The sequence below is a fragment of the Sciurus carolinensis genome, chromosome 16 (genome assembly GCF_902686445.1).
Source record: "Sciurus carolinensis chromosome 16, mSciCar1.2, whole genome shotgun sequence".
In the NCBI taxonomy this organism is placed as follows: domain Eukaryota; kingdom Metazoa; phylum Chordata; class Mammalia; order Rodentia; family Sciuridae; genus Sciurus; species Sciurus carolinensis.
Window position 1 is genome coordinate 66,945,129 of NC_062228.1, and position 13,691 is coordinate 66,958,819.

Here is a 13,691-nt window from a genome sequence, read left to right on the forward strand (position 1 = left end):
GGGTTTACAAGGCCTGCGAGATCGTGTGAAGACAAGAGGGAAAGTGTCCCCTTCTACATTCACAGGGCGTGGCTGGCCTCTCACCTGTTTCCAGCTGCTTTATAGCCAGTTCCTCCCAAAGCCGAGCACAGAAAGAGAGAAGTGAGGGTTCTGAGTGCGCATGCGTTCTTCAGCCAGGATTTTAAATTTCTTTCCTGAGGCCCTCACAGAATTCCACGTTGTTGAGATCTTAACTGACTCTTATCTTTGTGAAAAGCACACTCCGACCTGATGGTGATGTTAGCATTGAGGCCATTTAAATTTTTTTAAGAAAACTCCTGCTTTTTGAAATTCTATACATATTAATGTATTTTCTGGTCAGTATTATTTTTTCTAACTCTAAAAGTTTACCCTCTTTGTTCAGAAGCCAGTTTCTCCAGGGTTTGCTCTTGAATACATTCAAAAATTCCTTTAATGAGTCCTAAGGAGGACAGAGACGTGGTCTTGTTGGGAATGAGTCTGATAACCACGGAGGACAGAGAGCCGCTACCTGAAACCTTTGATGTCAGTGTCCATCTTGGCTGCTGGGTTTCATAGCTGGTGTCTCCAGTTGGACAGGCCTGTCCCATGATTACGTCATAATATCAGAGTCTGCTGGGCTCTAATTTAATTTCTAATAGGTTAAATTGAATAGAGGCTTAATCTTTATCAATCACACTGCCTCCTACCTGGGGGCTCCAAATAAAATAGTCACAAAATCTGCTTCCTTTCCTTGTGGTGTGTGTGCACACCTGTTTATTGTGTTGTTGGTTGTATGTGTTATTGCGTGGTCTCAGAATTGGCATTTGGACAAATAAGCATGCAACAATTAAAATTTAAATAAAGAGATGGATCCAAAGAATATAATTGAAGCAATCAGTCAAAAGGAATATATGCTTAAAATTCCAACTCACAAACCGTTTTCTAGGTGGTCAGACAATAAAGTGCTGATTTCTACTAAATGTCCATAATGTATCGTCATATCCATTGCTTCTAAGATATTTCTTGCAGCAAAAGACATGGTTCATACTGCTAACTACATTTGTCTGATATTTTCATTTATGTAGGAAATCTTCTCCCATGGGAAGTCCCCCGCCTGTGTACCCATCTACAGTTGCTTAGCATGACATTTTGGCAATACAAAATGTGGAAATGGCAATTCTCCTAAAATGAAAAATTATTCTGTTGCATTCCCAGTTTCCTAAACGATGTAGCATGTCAACGGTGCTCTCAACAGCCATTGTCTAGGTGTTGTAACCATTCTTTAGTTTGTACCTACTGAGGTCATTTAACCCACTTCACCCTCTGCTGACGAGTTCAGATCCCACGATGTTAGTTTGTAATGTTGAATCACAGCAACAGACACTTTGGATTGATGTGGTTTTTGGTATAAGAACCCCTGCAACCCTGTAGTCTGGGCTCTTCTCCCGATAGCCATTTTGGGGGGCATCTTGTGAGACAGTCAGCCGGCCGGCTTAATAAAGACTCTCAATGTTGGACTTCTTAGTGGTGATCGGTCTGTTCTTAAGTTGACCCCATAACATTTGGAGGCCCCAGCGAGATCCTGGCTGCCTGGTGGGTAACCACCGCCCACCCCTGACCTGGGAACTCCTGCGGAGGGGAGAGGCCACAGCGGTGCTCCTAGGGAAGGCCTCTGGGTGACGTTCCTCAGCCCCAGGCTGCATGGTGTGTGGATTCCCAACCCAGGACTGAGCTAAATTCTCCCAGAGTCACCTGTTTCTGCCCCCCGGGGACGAGTCAGTCTGTTTCTGGTGGACCCGCATCTGGGGACTCTGAGGAAGGCTGGACGCAGCATTACTTCCCGAGTCCGGGACTGGCAAGTCGTTCCCAGGCCCTCTGGGCAGAAATCAGGAGTGGGCACTTGTCATTGTCTTTGGTGTCTTACCTGTTCTGTGTTTGTTTGTCCTTTTCTTTTCTTTTTTTTTTTTTGTATGTGGTGATTTTAAAATTTGTTTATTGACACGTAAGCACTGTACACATGGAAGGGATTCATGTTATATTTCCACACATACATACGGAGTGCATTGCTGCTTCCATCCACTCTTCTACCATCTTCCCTCACACCCTTCCCAGTCCCTAATAAGCACATTATTAGGTAGTTCCACATTCCAGGTAACTTTTTAAAAAAAATTTCCATATTTGAAAGAGAACGTGCCAAATTGGCAGCTATTTTCAGAATAGCTGTCAAAAGTAAGCAGTCTGTATATGCTTAAGTGAATATTTGTGGAAGGTTTATGATATTGAAGGTAAAACAGAGAAGACTGTGGACCTATGAGATGCTAAATAATGTATGTTTCTGTCCATTTTTAAGTGAACCTGATAGCCAAGCAGCAGTGGGCCATGCTTGTGATCCCAGCTATTCAGAAGACTCAGGTGGGAGAATTTCAAGTTCTAGAAGAGCAGGAAAATTAGGAACGCCCTTTCTCAAAGAGAAAAGAAAAATAATGCGGATCTGGTACAAGGATGTAAAAAATCCTCTTACGTTTAGGGCGATCTTTAAAGGGTCACAGGTATGCATTGGTCCTTCATTGGGGTTTTGCTTCTGGTGTTAACAGTTTGACCACCTAAGGATGATACTATCTTTCCGAAGGTTACTAGTTGTATTATGTCTCAGGAACTGTCACTTTACTTTTATTTCCTTTTTTCTTCTCCACTACTGGGAATGGAAGACAGAGCACTTATACTAAAGCTATATCTCCTAGGTTTTTAATCCTTTGGAGACAGAGTCTCTCTCAGTTGCTCAGCCTGGCTCCAAACATTCACTCCTTCTACCTCAGCCTCCCAGCAGCTGATCCAGTCATATGCCACCGTGCCTGACTCACCTGTATGATTTCTTACAATCCTAAAAGCTACTTTTTGAAATTTGAACGATCTTGGTCCTCACTTCACAGATTGAACAATGACCACCACCTGTGGCTTAGAAAACTTAAATGACACTTAAGTCTATTAAAGGTTGAGATAAGAATTTGATTCTGAACCATATTTGGTTATTTGATATTTAAAGTCTAAAGCCTCCTCTCTCTCTCTCTCTCTCTTCCACTTACTCCTTCTCACTTAGGCATTCAGCAGTAGAGAAACAAAACAGGCAGCTGAGAATCCAAGTCAAGACTGCAGAATTAATCTCTACCTTCTCTCCAAACATTCCTCCCCACGAGGTCCCAAGTTTCAGTCTCAGCTGCATCATAACCCGAGGTGCCGTGCATCCTGCAGGACTGGTAACCTGGAGCTTCTCATCTGTGAAAGTTCTGTGCACGATGTCTCTCTGGAACACCTGTCCCATTCTGAAACCAGCCCAGGTTCATGGAATTGCCGCTCCCTTCTCAGCGCTGGCCTAGTTTTACCCGCTGCACCGCTGATGGAGCCAGAGGCCATAGTTGCCTTGGGCCTGGACAAAGCCTTCCGCTGTGTGCGGGGGCCCTAGGCGGGTCCTGCGCCGCCGGCAGGTGGCATCGCGGCTCTCTGCACCCTCGACGGTCCCTTTCTCTGTCCCAGGCCCGCTGCTGCCACGTTCCCGGTCCAAGTTCCCGGAGTTCCCAGTGGCTCTCTGACCAGCAGCGCGCCCCGGACGGTTTTCTGCCAGAGCACACATCTGCACTGAGCCTGGGGCGCAGTACCACTCTTGTCTTCGTGTCTCCAGATTCTCGGTGACAGCACCACGGAGGGCCATAGCGGAAATTCGTCGCTGGCGTCCAGGCCAGTTGCGGTCCTTTGCAGGAGCCCAGCGGCACCGTTTTCTCTCGCGCACTCTCACTCGGTTGCCGCTCAGCTAGTCGATCCGTGCGCGGGTGTTCTCGGTGGCCGCGCCGCCGCTGTCGCCAGCCTTTTGGTTCACGGCGCGGGCGCTCACCCTTGCCCAGCGCAGTCCACTGGCGCCCTCTGCCCTCGTGGCCAGGGCGGCGGCCGCGCCTCTGTGGCCGGATGCCCTGCCTCGCTGCATCGCGCCTCGTGCCTTCCGCAGGCTGAATTAGAGCGCCCGAGCCCCACTCCTTGTCCTCCCAAGTCCGGTGAGTCCACGAAGCCGACCGCGTCCCGGGTTGCCGGTCCCTGGAGGCCCTGTCCAGCTGTGGCGATGGCTTCGTCGGAGCGCGCGCGGCTCGGCGGCGTCGGGCGTTTGTCCAGCCTCGGGTTTTCAGTCGGATGTTGGGTCCTGGGACTGTTCTGAGCTGCGCCCTCCGCTGTGTGCCAGCAGGTCCCCCGTCCTGAGCGCGAACCCCAGTGCGCTCGCGGGTGCTGGTTACGCCGGGGACACGTCGGGGCGCAGCGAATGCCCTTCTCCTGGAAGAACAGTTCAGTGATGGCCACGTTAGCAGGGGCCGCGGATTCCTCCTCCCACCGCCCTGGTTTCCCGCGGAGAGTCCCTCTTTGACCACATCGGGACTCGCACCTGGCGGAGAAAGGGAAGTGGCCGCCAAGGCCATCTCGGTGGCGCAGGCTCCTTCCCTCCGTGGCCAACCCGGCCTGCGGCCGCCTGGGATGCTCACTCTCGGGGAACTCGGGAACACCGGCTACTGGGACGTTTTTGTTTGTTCTTTTCTGTTTTTTGCTGCCTTGAATGGACGTGGGTCGGTCTCCCTCGTGTTGGTCCTGCACACCCTTCAACGCATATTGACCAATTTCCAGGAATTCCAGAGAAGGGCCGAGTGCACAGGACCCGCTGTGACATCTTTTCTCTCCCTCAATTCTCTGAGAGAGAACGGCCAGCTTTCGAGGTCAGATGGCCTCCTCGGGGACCACCACATTGTCTTTGGGCAGCCTGGACATCCTGATCAAATGTTTTATAGTCAAATTTGGAAAAAAATGGCTAATGAGCTTTTTAACCATGTTCACTAAAGCTTACATTAAAATGTAAACTGCTGCCAATAGAAACTTCCAACTATTGCAGTTGGTCAACCAAAGTGCCAGGCTAACATTTTGATGGCTGCCATCCAAGAGACCAGGAAAACCGGGTAGAACAAGACCCCACCTGAGGGCCTCTCCCAGGAGACCGGTGGAAGCAGCTCCATTGCTGTCTCCTTGGGAATCTCCTTCAGGGAGGGATAGGGCACAACCTTGTCTATATTCTCTTTATTCTTTTCATCTGTGATGAGAGGGACCACATCAGGCCAAAAAGACTTAAAATTCTAGTTTTCTGAGTTCATAATTTTTGATCTGGTGCACCTAAGTTAATTTTTGATCAGACCTATTTTATTGAAGTATAATGTTTTCTTAATGCTCTGTTTCATTCAGAGGCCAGTTTACGAGGGTCAACTCTCAGTCTAATGGGTTTTAAAAAATAAGCTATGAGGCCTTTGTCCATCTATTTTATGTATATGTGTATTATCATGTCCACATATGTTTGGTTCCAAATTGACATGTGAGCTCATCAATTAAAATAATAAAAAAAGAAGGATCCAAATACCTTAACTTCACATGATTTTAAAGGTTCAATTTAAATTGGGTAAACAATGAAAAGAAAAGCTGTCTTTAAAACTTGCTAACTCACAAGTTTCTCTAGGTGGTCAAACAACTGATAAAATGTTAATTTTATAAATGTCTAATATCTGTGGTTTCTAAATTTTTCGTCAACTGGGAACAAATGGTTTATGCTGTCCAATACACTTCTGTGATATCTTGGCCTTTAAAAAAAAAAAAACTAAACTAGATTTGACATATATGGGATTAATCATGGATTGATTTCAGGAGTTCAAATGTTAACTGTTAAAGATAACATCTAGTACTCGAAACTCCTTAAATTCCACAGGATAACATACTCAAACAATTTTGGTGCTTTCATAAATTGGTAAATAAAAAGATGGTTTAAAATTACTTTGTGTTCATAGAAAACAAGGTTACTAAAATTCTCAACAGGTATTATTCTATATAAAGGGTCCAAAAGTATGAACTATATTTAAATAGAGTTCTATAAATATCCAAGTATTACACCTTATGAAAACGGAGTAATTAATCTCAATTCAGAAATTTACAAGAGTTGTTTCAAAATATAAATTTTAAAAAGGGGATCAACAGATTTAAAAATTTAAATGGTTCTAAGTATAAAAATATAATTAGTCAAAATTGTTTCTAGGTAAGAAAATTGTTATGTGATAAAATAAAAGTGTAGTACATGTATATAAACAACAAGAGTGTCTAATTAAGGGATTAAAAAGCATAAATTAATGGTAAATTTTAGAACACATTTTTTTTGGGGGTGCTGGGGATCTAACCCAAGGGGTAAATTTTAAAAGGTTTGGGTGTACGTATAATTAAACAACAGTGAACTACTTGAGCTTATTCTGTAAGGTCAAATGTTAATGCACTGATATAAACCAAAGTTCAGTCCATATGTAAAATGACAAATAATTCTTAAAATATCAATTTTCTGATAGCATCATGCCTGCTAATTTTATTCTCTAGAACAGATGCTCATAAAAATTGGGGTTTGTACAGCTCTGGCTAAACAGCGTCTGTTATTTTGGAGCATTGTACCACATTGCAAAGTATAAATTTTCTTTAAAAACTCAACTTGGTTAATATAAAGATATTATTGTAATTATAACGCTATTACTCTTCTTTATATATTAAATGTGTTCATATCTTCTGGGTATAAAATCTTTATAGGGAATGGTTTTTTTAAATTTTTTTTTATTGTAAACAAATGGGATACATGTTGTTTCTCTGTCTGTACATGGCGTAAAGGCATACCATTTGTGTAATCATAAATTTACATAGGGTAATGTTTGATTCATTCTGCCATTTTTTCCCTTCCCCCCCACCCCTCCCACCCCTCCCCTCCATCTATACAGTCCTCCCTTCCTCCATTCCTGCCCCACTCTCTAAACCCAACTCCAACCCCAACCCTAACCCTTCCCACCCCCCATTATGTGTCATCATCCACTTATTAGCGATATCATTCTTCCTTTGGTTTTTTGAGATTGGCTTATCTCACTTAGCATGATATTCTCCAGTTTCATCCATTTGCCTGCAAATGCCATAATTTTATCATTCTTTATGGCTGAGTAATATTCCATTGTATATATATACCACATTTTCTTTATCCATTCATCAATTGAAGGACATCTAGGTTGGTTCCACAATCTGGCTATTGTGAACTGAGTAGCTATGAATATTGATGTGGCTGTATCTCTGTAATATGCTGATTTTAAATCCTTTGGGTATAGGCCAAGGAGTGGGATAGCTGGGTCAAATGGTGGTTCCATTCCAAGTTTTCTAAGGAATCTCCACACTGCTTTCCAGAGTGGCTGCACTAATTTGCAGCCCCACCAGCAATGTAAGAGTGTACCTTTCTCCCCACATGCTCGCCAACACCTGTTGTTGCTTGTATTCTTGATAATCGCCATTCTAATTGGGGTGAGATGGAATCTTAGGGTGGTTTTGATTTGCATTTCTCTTATTACTAGAGATGTTGAACATTTTTCCATATGTTTGTTGATTGCTTGTAGATCTTCTTCTGTGAAATGTCTATTCATTTCTTTAGCCCATTTGTCAATTGGATTATTTACATTCTTGGTATAGAGTTTTTTGAGTTCTTTATAGATTCTGGAGATTAGTGCTCTATCTGAAGTATGATTGGCAAAGATTTTCTCCCACTCTGTAGGCTCTTTCTTCGCATTGCTGATAGTTTCCTTTGCTGAGAGAAAGCTTTTTAGTTTGAATCTATCCCAGTTATTAATTCTTGCTTTTATTTCTTGTGCTATGAGAGTCCTGTTGAGGAAGTCTGGTCTTAAGCCGACATGTTGAAGCTCTGGACCTACTTTTTCTTCTATAAGATGCAAGGTCTCTGGTCTGATTCCGAGATCCTTAATCCATTTTGAGTTTAGTTTCGTGCATGGTGAGAGATATGGGTTTAGTTTCATTCTGTTGCATATGGATTTCCAATTCTCCCAGCACCATTTGTTGAAGAGGCTATCTTTTCTCCATTGCATATTTTTGGCACCTTTGTCTAGTATGAGAAAATTGTATTTATTTGGGTTTGTGTCCGTGTCCTCTATTCTGTACCATTGATCCACCTTTCTATTTTGGTACCAATACCATGCCGTTTTTGTTACTATTGCTTTGTAGTAGAGTTGAAGATCTGGTATTGCGATACCCGTGCTTCACTCTTTCTGCCAAGGATTGCTTTAGCTATTCTGGGTTTTTTATTCTTCCAGATGAATTTCATAATTGCTTGCTCTATTTCTGTAAGGTACATCATTGGGATTTTCATTGGAATTGCATTGAATCTGTATAGCACTTTTGGTAGTATGGCCATTTTGACAATATTAATTCTTCCTATCCAAGAACATGGGAGATCTTTCCATCTTCTAAGGTTTTCTTGAATTTCTTTCTTTAGTGTTCTGTAGTTGTCATTGTAGAGGTCTTTCACCTCTTTTGTGAGATTGATTCCCAAATACTTTATTTTTTTCGAAGCTATTGTGAATGGGGTAGTTTTCCTAATTTCTCTTTCTGAAGATTCATCGCTTATGTATAAAAATGCCTTAGATTTATGTGCATTGATCTTATATCCTGCTACTTTACTGAATTCACTTATGAGTTATAAAAGTTTTCTGGTGGAATTTCCTGGTTCTTCTAAGTATACAATCATATCATCAGCAAATAGGGATAGTTTGAGTTCTTCTTTTCCTATTCGTATCCCTTTAATTTCTTTGGTCTGTCTAATTGCTCTGGCTAGAGTTTCAAGGACGATATTGAATAGAAGTGGTAAAAGAGGGCATCCCTGCCTTGTTCCAGTTTTTAGAGGGAATGCTTTCAGTTTTTCACCATTTAGAATGATATTAGCCATGGGTTTAGTGTAGATGGCCTTTACAATGTTAAGGAATGTTCCCACTATCCCTATTTTTTCTAGTGTTTTGAGCATGAAGGGGTGCTGTATTTTATCAAATGCTTTTTCTGCATCTATCGAAATAATCATGTGATTCTTGACTTTAAGTCTATTGATATGGTGAATGACATTTATTGATTTCCTGATGTTGAACCAACCTTGCATCCCTGGGATGAAACCCACTTGATCATGGTGCACTATCTTTTTAATATGTTTTTGTATGCGATTTGCTAAAATTTTGTTGAGAATTTTTGCGTCGATGTTCATTAAGGATATTGGTCTGAAATTTTCTTTCCTTGATGTGTCTCTGTCTGGCTTAGGTATCAGGGTAATATTGGCTTCATAGAATGAGTTTGGGAGAGTTCCCTCCTCTTCTATTTCATGGAATACTTTGAGAAGTATTGGAATGAGCTCTTCTTTAAAAGTTTTGTAGAACTCGGCTGAGAACCCGTCTGGTCCTGGACTTTTCTTTGTTGGAAGGCCTTTGATGACTTCTTCTATTTCATTACTTGAAATTGGTCTATTTAAATTGTGTATGTCCTCCTCGTTCAGTTTAGGCAATTCATATGTCTCTAGAAACCTGTTGATGTCTTCGAAATTTTCTATTTTGTTGGAGTATAGGTTTTCAAAATAGCTTCTAATTATGTTTTGTATTTCAGTCGTGTCTGTTGTGATATTTCCTTGTTCATTCCGAATTTTAGTGATTTGGGTTTTCTCTCGTCTTCTCTCTGTTAGTGTGGCTAAAGGTTTATCAATTTTGATTATTTTTTTGAAGAACCAACTATTTATTTTGTCAAATTTTTGTATTGTTTCTTTCGTTTCAATTTCGTTGATTTCAGCTCTCAATTTAACTATTTCCTGTCTTCTACTACTTTTGGTGTTGGTCTGTTCTTCTTTTTCTAGGGCTTTGAGCTGTAGTGTTAGGTCATTGATTTTTTGAGTTTTACTTCTTTTATTAAATGTGCTCCATGAAATAAATCTTCCTCTAAGTACTGCTTTCATAGTGTCCCAGAGATTTTGATATGATGTTTCTTTGTTCTCGTTTACCTCTAAGAATTTTTAAATTTCCTTCCTAATATCTTCTGTTATCCATTCATCATATAGTAGCATATTGTTTAATCTCCAGGTGTTGGAGTAGTTTCTGTTTTTTACTCTTTCATTAATTTGTAACTTCAATCCATTATGATCTGATAGAATACAAGGTGGTGTCTCTATCTTCTTGTATTTGCTGACATTAGCTTTGTGGCATAATATATGGTCTATTTTAGAGAAGGATCCATGTGCTGCTGAGAAGAAAGTGTATTCGCTCTTGGTTGGATGGTATATTCTGTAAATGTCTGTTAAGTCTAAATTATTGATTGTGTTATTGAGATCTATGGTTTCCTTGTTCAATTTTTGTTTGGAAGATCTGTCCAGTGGTGAAAGAGGCGTGTTAAAATCACCTAGTATTATTGTGTTATGGTCTATTTGGTTTCCACAATTGAGAAGGATTTGTTTGACGTACATGGATGAGCCACTGTTTGGGGCATAGATATTTATGATTGTTATATCTTGCTGATTTATGCTTCCCTTAAGCAGTATGAAATGTCCTTCTTTATCCCTTCTGACTAACATTGACTTGAAGTCCACATTATCTGAAATGAGGATGGATACTCCAGCTTTTTTGTTGAGTCCATGTGCATGGGATGTTTTTCCCCATCCTTTCACCTTTAGTCTATGGGTATCTCTTTCTATGAGGTGAGTCTCTTGCAGGCAACATATTGCTGGATCTTTCTTTTTAATCCAATCTGCCAGTCTATGTCTTTTGATTGATGAATTCAGGCCATTAACATTCAGGGTTATTATTGAGATATGATTTGTATTCCCGGTCATTTGGTTCATATTTAAAATTTTTGACACATCTTGGTTCCTCCTTTATTTGACAGTTCCTTTAGGATAATTCCTCCCTTTGCTGATTTACTTCTTTGTTTTTTATCTCTTCCTCATGAAATATTTTGCTGAGAATGTTGTGTAATGCTGGCTTTCTTTTTGTAAATTCTTTTAGCTTTTGTTTATCATGGAATGATTTTATTTCATCGTCAAATTTGAAGGTAAGTTTTGCTGGGTATAAGATTCTTGGTTGGCATCCATTTTCTTTCAGAGCTTGAAAAATGTTGTTCCAGGCCCTTCTAGCTTTTAGGGTCTGGATTGAAAAATCTGCTGATATCCGTATTGGCTTCCCCCTGAATGTAATTTGGTTCTTTTCTCTCACAGCCTTTAAAATTCTGTCTTTATTTTGTATGTTAGGTATTTTCATTATGATGTGCCTTGGTGTGGGTCTGTTGTAATTTTGTGTATTTGGAGTCCTATAAGCCTCTTGGACTTAATGTTCCATTTCATTCTTCAGATTTGGGAAGTTTTCTGATATTATTTCATTGAATAGATTGTTCATTCCTTTGGTTTGTTTCTCTAAGCCTTCCTCAATCCCAATAATTCTCAAATTTGGCCTTTTCATGATATCCCATAGTTCTTGGAGATTCTGTTCATGATTTCTCACCATCTTCTCTGTTTGTTCAACTTTGTTTTCGAGGTAAATATTTTTTCTTCAATATCTGAAGTTCTGTCTTCCAGCTGTTCTATCCTATTGGTTATGCTTTCTATGGAGTTCTTAATTTGGTTTATTGTTTCCTTCATTTCAAGGATTTCTATTTGGTTGTTTTTCAATATCTCTAACTCTTTATTGAAATGATCTTTTGCTTCCTGAATTTGCTCTGTTAACTGTCGATTGGTGCGATCGTTCAATGCCTGCATTTGCTCTTTCATCTCATTGTTTGCTTCCCTAATCATTTTAATTATGTACATTCTGAACTCCCTTTCTGTCATTTCTTCTGCCATGCTGTCGTTGGATTTTATTGATGTAACATCTAGATTTGTTTGGGGCATTTTCTTCCCTTGTTTTCTCATATTGTTCAGGAATCAGTGGGTCATTAAGATATTGCAGATTTCCTCTATCAACTTATAATGTCCCTGAAGATTGCTAGTATATCCCCTCTTATCCTTCAGTAGCCTGAAGTCTTGGAGGAAGTTGATAATGCAGAGCTCCACAAAGAAGCTGCCTCTCTAGGCGTGGTGACCCTCAGGTGGCGTATATTCCCTGCTAGTGGGCAGAGGTGCCTCCAATTGTTGACCAATGGTCATCCAATGGGGAACTAGACTGCGGGCTGAGGCAAGGCCTGTTTGTTTTTCTGGTTTTACCGTCCCTGTGGGAAGACCTCCCCCGGCCGGGAAGACTCACTCGGTGGGGACGTCTTGCTGGTCAGTTGCCCTCCTAGAGGTTCCCCTCAATCTACACCTACCGCATGGGCTGGGCTGTCTTCCTCTGCAACGATCCCAGGGGCCCGGACCTACCTCCTGGGCCTGGGAGCCTCACCCTTCGCAGGCGAGTCTCCTTAGGCTGCCTCTCCCAGAGAATCTGCCCGCAGCCGTGGAAACTTCGCTCCGCCCCTAGGCGTGTCTCTGTGCGGCTCTTCCAGCAAGAAGCCACCTAGCTCCTGGGACCCTGCTCTGCACCAATCGCCTGGCTATGCAGCCCCTCCTCTGAGCCACCACCTGGAGCCGCGTACAATAGCTCCGAGACCCAGAGACCCGCCACACACCTCCTCCTCCAGACAGCCGCCTGGTTTCCGACACAGTCACTAGGAGTCCAAACAACTCACTTTGGGTCTCTTCCTCCCGCCAACCACCCGTAGCCCTAGGCAGTCACTCCAAGTCCAAGTGACCCGCCCTGTTCCTCCTCCTCCTCCTCGGTGTAGCCCCCTGGGTGTTCAGGAGCGGTGGCTCCGAGACCAAGTGACTCACCACGCTCCTCCTCCAGGCAGGCCACCAGTGTTCAGGAGCGGTTGCTTTGAGTGCAATCAACTCACCACTCGCCTCCTCCTCTGGCAACCACCTGTGGCTCTGATGCAGTCACTCCCAGACCAAGCATCCCACCGCTCTCCTCCTCCAGGCAGGCCACCAGTGTTCTGGAGCAGTTGTTCTGAGTTCAAACAGCTCGCCACGCAGCTCCTCCTCTGGCAACTGCCTGTGACTCTGATGCAGTCTCTCCTAGGTCAAGCGTCCTGCCCCACTCCTCCTCTTCCTCCGGGCAACCCCCCGGTGTTCAGAAGCAGTCGTTCTGGGTCTAAACAGCTCGCCACGCAGCTCCTCCTCAGGCAACCGCCTGGAGCCCCAGTGGTTGCTCCGAGTCCAAGCGCTGTGCTGAGCCGCCTCCTCTACGATGATCCCAGTTGTCCCTGTTTACCGCTCCAGCGGGGGGAGGGGCTTCTCGCCGAGCAACTCCACTTCACAAATTCCCTGCGTTCCGGGGCTACCGCCCCATCCGGGGCGCCTCCCCAACAGGAGAGACTCACCCGGCGGCTTTGAGTTGGTCCCAAGTCTCTCACTATCTCCTCTTTTGAATCTTGCGTCCTGGAGCAACGTGAAATGCAGCCGCCCTCTAGTCCACCATCTTGGCCCCCCAGGGAATGGTTTAAAGGAACATTTTATCAAGCTGGTGTTCTCCAACGTAAGGTTGTAATGGTAATTTTAAACTTATAAGAATAGAAAATTTTATTGGGGATTTATTTATAGCATTTAGTATTCTGTATCTGGACCTGAACCTTATGTTGCCTTCTACACTAGGACAAAAATGTAAATGTATTTCTAAAAGATAATGAGAGCCTGCTCTGTTTAAATGTTAATATCAAGAAACAGGAAAACATTTTGCCATTTTACTACTCAAAAGTGAAGTTAAAACTCTCTCCGCTTTTAAGATGTAATATTGTATTGTGTTAACTAACATTCACATAGACTTAGG